At 41.9% G+C, this 6,209-nt stretch overlaps 1 protein-coding gene across 1 annotated transcript in view; it reads right to left on the bottom strand.

Annotated features, from left to right (window-relative positions):
• ZFYVE9 (zinc finger, FYVE domain containing 9) overlaps positions 1-6,209 on the bottom strand; it is a 136,440-nt gene that overhangs the window by 48,160 nt on the left and 82,071 nt on the right. The window lies entirely within an intron of this gene.

The following is a 6,209-nucleotide window of genomic DNA, read 5'->3' as shown; positions in this document are numbered from 1 at the left end:
GCTAGTTTTTTGTATTTTTTAGTAGAGACGGGGTTTCACCGTGTTAGCCAGGATGGTCTCGATCTCCTGACCTCGTGATCCACCCGTCTTGGCCTCCCAAAATGCTGGGATTACAGGCTTGAGCCACCACGCCTGGCTTAACATTTTCAATATTTATTTGTTAACTATCTGTCTCCTCCCTCTAAGGTGAAGATCCAAGAGAGTATAAATTCTCAGTTGTTTTGTTCTTGCTATATCTTTAATGCCTGGAACATCTTAGGCACTCAATTGAGTATCTATAAGGAAACACATACACACTAACACACTATCTATCCGGTATTGGTGAAACAAAATGAGCAAGAGTGTTGGAGTCAAGGTCAAAGTAATAGCAAATGGCTAGATTTCATAGGTTCTTATAGGTCACCACAAGGACTTTTGCCTTTAGGCTTCTGACCTGTTTTAACAGATCTGACTTCTCTGTAATGAATAGGCGGTAAGGCAGGAAGAATAGAAGAAAAGTTCAGATAAATACAATAAAAACAATCCAGGTAGGAGATAGTGAGAGCTTAGTTTTTTGTTTTTTGTTTTTTTTTTTGTTTGTTTTTTGATATGGAGTCTCACTCTGTTGCCCAAGCTGGAGTGCAATGGCGTGATCTTGGCTCAGTACAACTTCCGCCTCCAGGGTTCAAGCAATTCTCATGCCTCAGTCTCTCAAGTAGCTGGGATTACAGATGTGCGCCACCATGCCCAGCTAATTTTTGTATTTTTAGTAGAGACAAAGTTTCACCATGTTGGCCAGACTGGTCTTGAACTCCAACCTCAGGTGATCCAACCGCCACAGCCTCTCAAAGTGCTAGGATTACAGGCGTCAGCCATCGCACCTGGCCAGGATGTTAACAGTTTAGGAAGTGATAAGAAGTTGTCAGTTTCTAGATAGATAGATAGATAGATAGATAGATAGATAGATAGATAGATAGATAGATAGATAGAATTTATTTATTTATTTTTATTTATTTTATTTTTTTTCCTAAGACAGACTCTCGCTCTGTTACCCAGGCTGGAGCGCAGTGGTGCAATCTTGGCTCACTGCATCCTCTGCCTCCTGGGTTCAAGCAACTATCCTGCCTCAGCCTCCCGAGTAGCTGGAATTACAGGCATGCACCACCAGGCCCAGCTAATTTTTGTATTTTTAGTAGAGATGGGGTTTCGCTATGTTGGCCAGGCTGGTCTCAAACTGCTGACCTCAGGTGATCTGCCCACCTTGGCCTCCCAAAGTGCTGGGATTACAGGTGTGAGCCACTGTGCCCAGCCTGTTTCTAGACATATTTTAAAGGAAAATCTGACAATATTTGCCACCGCGGATGTGGAATGTGAACAAATGATAAAGATGATTCTAAATTTTATAGCCAGGGCTACTAGAAGACTGGAACTACCATTTACTGAAATGTAGAATATGATGTGAGATGGAGGGTATTTCTAAGTAACTTGACTTCATTACTTGCAAAAAAAAAAAAGCTCAAGAATATTGATATCCAGCACCCAACTGGTAAAATCACAATGTCTGCAATGTCTGGCAACCAATAAAAAAATACCAAACATGCAAAGAAGCAGGAAAATACAACTCAAAATAAGGTAAAAAAATCAATCCATGGAAACTGAGCCAGAACTTATACAAGATGTTAGAATTACCAAAGGCATTACAAATAGTTATTATATTGTATTCTACATGTACAAGATGCTAAGCAGAGACATAAAAGATCTTAAAAGACCCAATCTTAGAAGTATAACTTCTAGAGATGAAAATTACAGTATTTGAGATTATTTAAAAGATTGATGGAACTAACAGCAGCTTAAACACTCCAAAATAAAAGATTAGTGAAATTGACAGCACAGCAATAAAACCCATCCTAAATGAAAACAGAGAGAAAAAAGACTGAAAAAGAAACAAAAAGAACATTAGTAAGCCATGAAACAATTTCAAGCAGCCTGATATATATATAATTGGAGTAATCTCCTTCAGGGAGAGAAAAGGATGAACAGAAAAAATATCAGATGAAAACTATAAACCCATAGATTCAAAAAGCTCAATGAACCCCAAGTATGGGAAACATGAAAACTACACTATAGCACATTATAATCAATTTGCTTCAAACCTGTGATTTTAAAAAGCTTTTAAAACTACCCAGAGAACGTCAGGCACAGTGGCTCATGCATGTAATCCCAATACTTTGGGAGGCTGAGGTAGAAGGATGGCTTGAGCCCAGGAGTTGGAGACCAGCCTGGGAAACATAGTGAGACCCTGTCTGTATAAAAAATAAACAAAATTAGCTGGGCATAGTGGCATGCACCTGTAGTCCCAGCAACTTGGTAGGCCAAAGGTTGGGGGGATCACTTGAGCCCTGCACGTCAAGGGTGCAGTGAGCCATGATTGTGCCACTGCACTCCAGCCTGGGCAACAGAGTGAGACCCTATTTCCAAAAAAAGAAAGAAAAAGAAAAACAACAGCAAGAAAAGAAAAAATTGTTATGTAGAAAGGAACAAAGATGAGAGGGAAAACGATGCAAACCAGAAGACAGTGGAGCAACATCTTAAAAATACTCAAAGAAGAAAAATCAGGCTGAGCGCGGTGGCTCACACGTATAATCCCAGCACTTTGGTAGGCCAAGGCAGGAGGATCCCTTGAGGTCAGGAGTTCAAGACCAGCCTGGGCAACATAGTGAAATGCTGTCTCTACTGAAAATACAAACATTAGCTGGGCATGGTGGTGCACACCTGTAATCCCAGCTACTTGGGAGGCTGATGTGGGAGCATTGCTTGAGCCCGGGAGGTGGAAGTTGCAGTGAGCCAAGATTGTGCCACTGCACTACAACCTGGGTACAAGAGTGAGACTCTGTCTCAAAAAAAAACAAAAACCCAAAAAACAAAAACCAAAGCTCAACCTAGACGTCTCCATCCACCAAAAGTATCTTCCAAATATGAAGATCAACTAAAGATGCTGTTAGAAATACAAAAGTTAAAATAATTCATCAGCAGCAAACCTACACTGTAAGAAATATTATAGGCGATCATTTTGGCAGAAGGAAAATGACACCAGATGAAAATACAGAGTTATACAAAGGAACGAAAAACACTGAAATGACAACTAGATGGGTAAATCTACAAGATTTTTTTTCTTTTTTTGAAACAGAGTCTCACTCTGTTGCCCAGGCTAAAGTGCAGTAGCATGATCTTGGCTCACTGCAACCTCTGCCTCCTGGGTTCAAGCGATTCTCCTGTCCCAGCCTCCTGAGTAGCTGGCATTACAGGCACGTGCCACCACACCCGGCTAATTTTTATATTTTTAGTAGAGACGGGGTTTCACCATATCAGCCAGGCTGGTCTTGAACTCCTGACCTCGTGATCCGCCTGCCTCGGCCTCCCAAAGTGCTGGGATTATAGGCATGAGCCACTGCGCTCAGCCAAGATTTTTTTTTTTCTTATTATTCTCTCTAAAAGACAGTGACATCAGCAAGAGGGTTGACTGGAGTTGCCTAGCTCTTGCTCCCCTCTACTCAACAAAAGGGACCAAAACAACTAATAAACAAACTATATTTCAACTGGAGTGGCTGTGGAAGTATGCTGGAGGCACTAGGAGGAGTGCTGAAATTCCTGTGGAACACCAGATGCCGGGGATAGCACCACAGAAACGGGAGCAAAGCCTTCTGCCTCTGCCACACTGCCTCCCTGCAAGGAGTGGCCTGGAGTCAGGAAGGACCACTTCTAATGGGGAAAGGGTAAGCTGGGGACCCATGGTCCCCATGATCATTGCAGCCGCCTGCATTCCTTGCTACAAGAGAGTCCCGCAGTCCTCACAAACTCTGAATCCAGTTTGTAGCTGCCTGCAGTTCACTGGACTATACTGCTCCGGAGTTGGAGCCCATGTCATATACCTCCCAGCCCCCATTCCCAGTCATAGCATGGTGCCATTTTGAAACTGGACCCTCTGCTAGAATTCATCCTGCCTGGGGGCCAATTGCCACTGCATCTCTCCATCTCTGACGCCCCACTGTCAGTCCATCACACACACATGTAGCTATATCACCACCATCCAGCTGCTGAGAGCCTAGGCCCAACAGAATGAGAGAGCCCTGGCACTGAACTCACATGGCACCTCCCTGCCCCAGGGAACAGGCAGACCTGTACAGTGGAGAAACCAACACACAGCTGGCTGGCCTGCTCTGCCCAGCTGGACAAGCAGCCTAGCATAATAAAGGCCATATGTGACAAACCCACAACTAACATCATACTGAATGGGAAGAGTGGAAATCTTTTCCTCAAAGATCAAGAACAAGATACAGATGCCCATTTTAATCACTTCTATTCAACATAGTCCTAGCCAGAGCAATTAGTCAAGAGAAAGAAATAAAAGGCATCCAAATTGGAAAGGAGACAGTCAAATTGTGCTTGTTTGCAAATGACATGACCTTATACATAGAAAACCCTCAAGATGCCACCAAAAACCTGTTAGAGCTAATAAACAAATTCAGTAAAGTAGTAGGATACAAAATCAACACGTAAAATTAGTAGTGTTTCTATACACTAATAAAGAACAAAGAAAACAATTCCATTTACAGTAGCTATAAAAAAAAATAAGATACCTAGGAACACAGTTAAGAGGTAAAAGATCTTTACAAGGAAACCTATAAAACACTAACAAAGGAAACTGAAGAGAATACAACTAAATGGAAGAGATTTCATGTTCATGGACTGGAAGAATTAATACTGTGAAAATGGCCCTACTACCCGAAGCAATCTACAGATTTAATGCAATCTCTATCAAAATGCCAATGACATTCTTCACAGAAACAGGAAAAAAAATCTTAAAATTCTTATAAAACCACAAAAGGCCTCAAATGGCCAAAGCAGTCCTGAGCAAAAAGAACAAAGCTAGAGATATCACACTACCTGACCAAATATACTACAAAACTATAGTAACCAAAACAGCATAGTAGTGGCCAAAACAAATACATACACCAAGTGTACAGAATAGAAGGCCCATAAATGAATTTGCACACCTACAGCCAATTGATTTTCGACAAAGGTGCCAAGAACACACACTGCAGAAAGGACTCTCTTCAATAAATAGTACTTGGAAAAGTGGATATATCCACATACAAAAGAATGAAACTAGATCCCCTCCTCTCCCCATATACAAAAATCAACTAAAAATGGATTAAAGTCTTAAATATAAAACCCAAAACTATGAAACAATTAGAAGAAAACAGGGCAAATGCTTCACAATTTTGGGCTAGGCAAGGAATTTTTAGATAAGATCCCAAAAGCACAGGCAATAAAAGCAAACATAAACAAATGGAATTACATCAAACTAAAAAGATTTTGCATAGAAAAGGAAACTATTAACAGAGTGAATACACACCCTACAGAAATGGGAGAAAATATCTGCAAACCATACATCTGAAAAGGAGTTAATATTCAGAATATATAACAAACTTAACAGCAAAAAGACAACCCAATTAAAAGATAGGCAAAAGGCACTTCGGGAGGCTGAGGTGGGTGGATCACTCGAGGCCATGAGTTTGAGACCAGCCTGGCCACATGCGTCTCTACTAAAAATACAAAAATTAGCTGTGCATGGTGTTTCGTGCCTGTAATTCCAGCTACTGGGGAGGCTGAGGCACAAGTATTGCTTGAAGCCAGGAGGCGGAGGTTGCAGTGAGCCGAGACTGTGCCACTGCACTCCAGCCCAGAAAACAGTGCGAGATTGCATCCCCCATCGCCAAAAAAAAAAATTTAAAAAGATAACTGGAACTATAGCTTTTAAGCATGACAGATGAGGAAATCACCAAACCTACTCCTCAAAAAGCAACCAAAAAGCTGTATAAGTGGTTTAAAAAGAACCATTTCAGTGCTCTGGAGTTAGATCAAAGGCATACAACATTAAGAAGCATTTTGGCTGGGCATGGTGGCTCATGCCTGTAATCCCAGCACTTTGGGAGGTTGAAGTGGGCGGATCACCTGAGGTCAGGAGTTTGAGACTAGCCTGGCCAACATGGTAAAACCCTGTCTCTATGAAAAAATACAAAAAATTAGCCGGGCGTGGTGGCAGGTACCTGTAATCCCAGTTGCTCTGAGGGCTGAGGCAGGAGAATCTCTTGAACCTGGGAGGTGGAGGTTGCAGTGAGCCAAGATTGCGCCACTGCACTCCAACCTGTACAACAGAGAGACTTCGT

The sequence above is a fragment of the Colobus angolensis genome, unplaced genomic scaffold (assembly GCF_000951035.1).
Source record: "Colobus angolensis palliatus isolate OR3802 unplaced genomic scaffold, Cang.pa_1.0 Scaffold68, whole genome shotgun sequence".
Classification (NCBI taxonomy): Eukaryota; Metazoa; Chordata; class Mammalia; order Primates; family Cercopithecidae; genus Colobus; species Colobus angolensis.
This window is presented reverse-complemented; position numbering and strand designations above follow the sequence as displayed.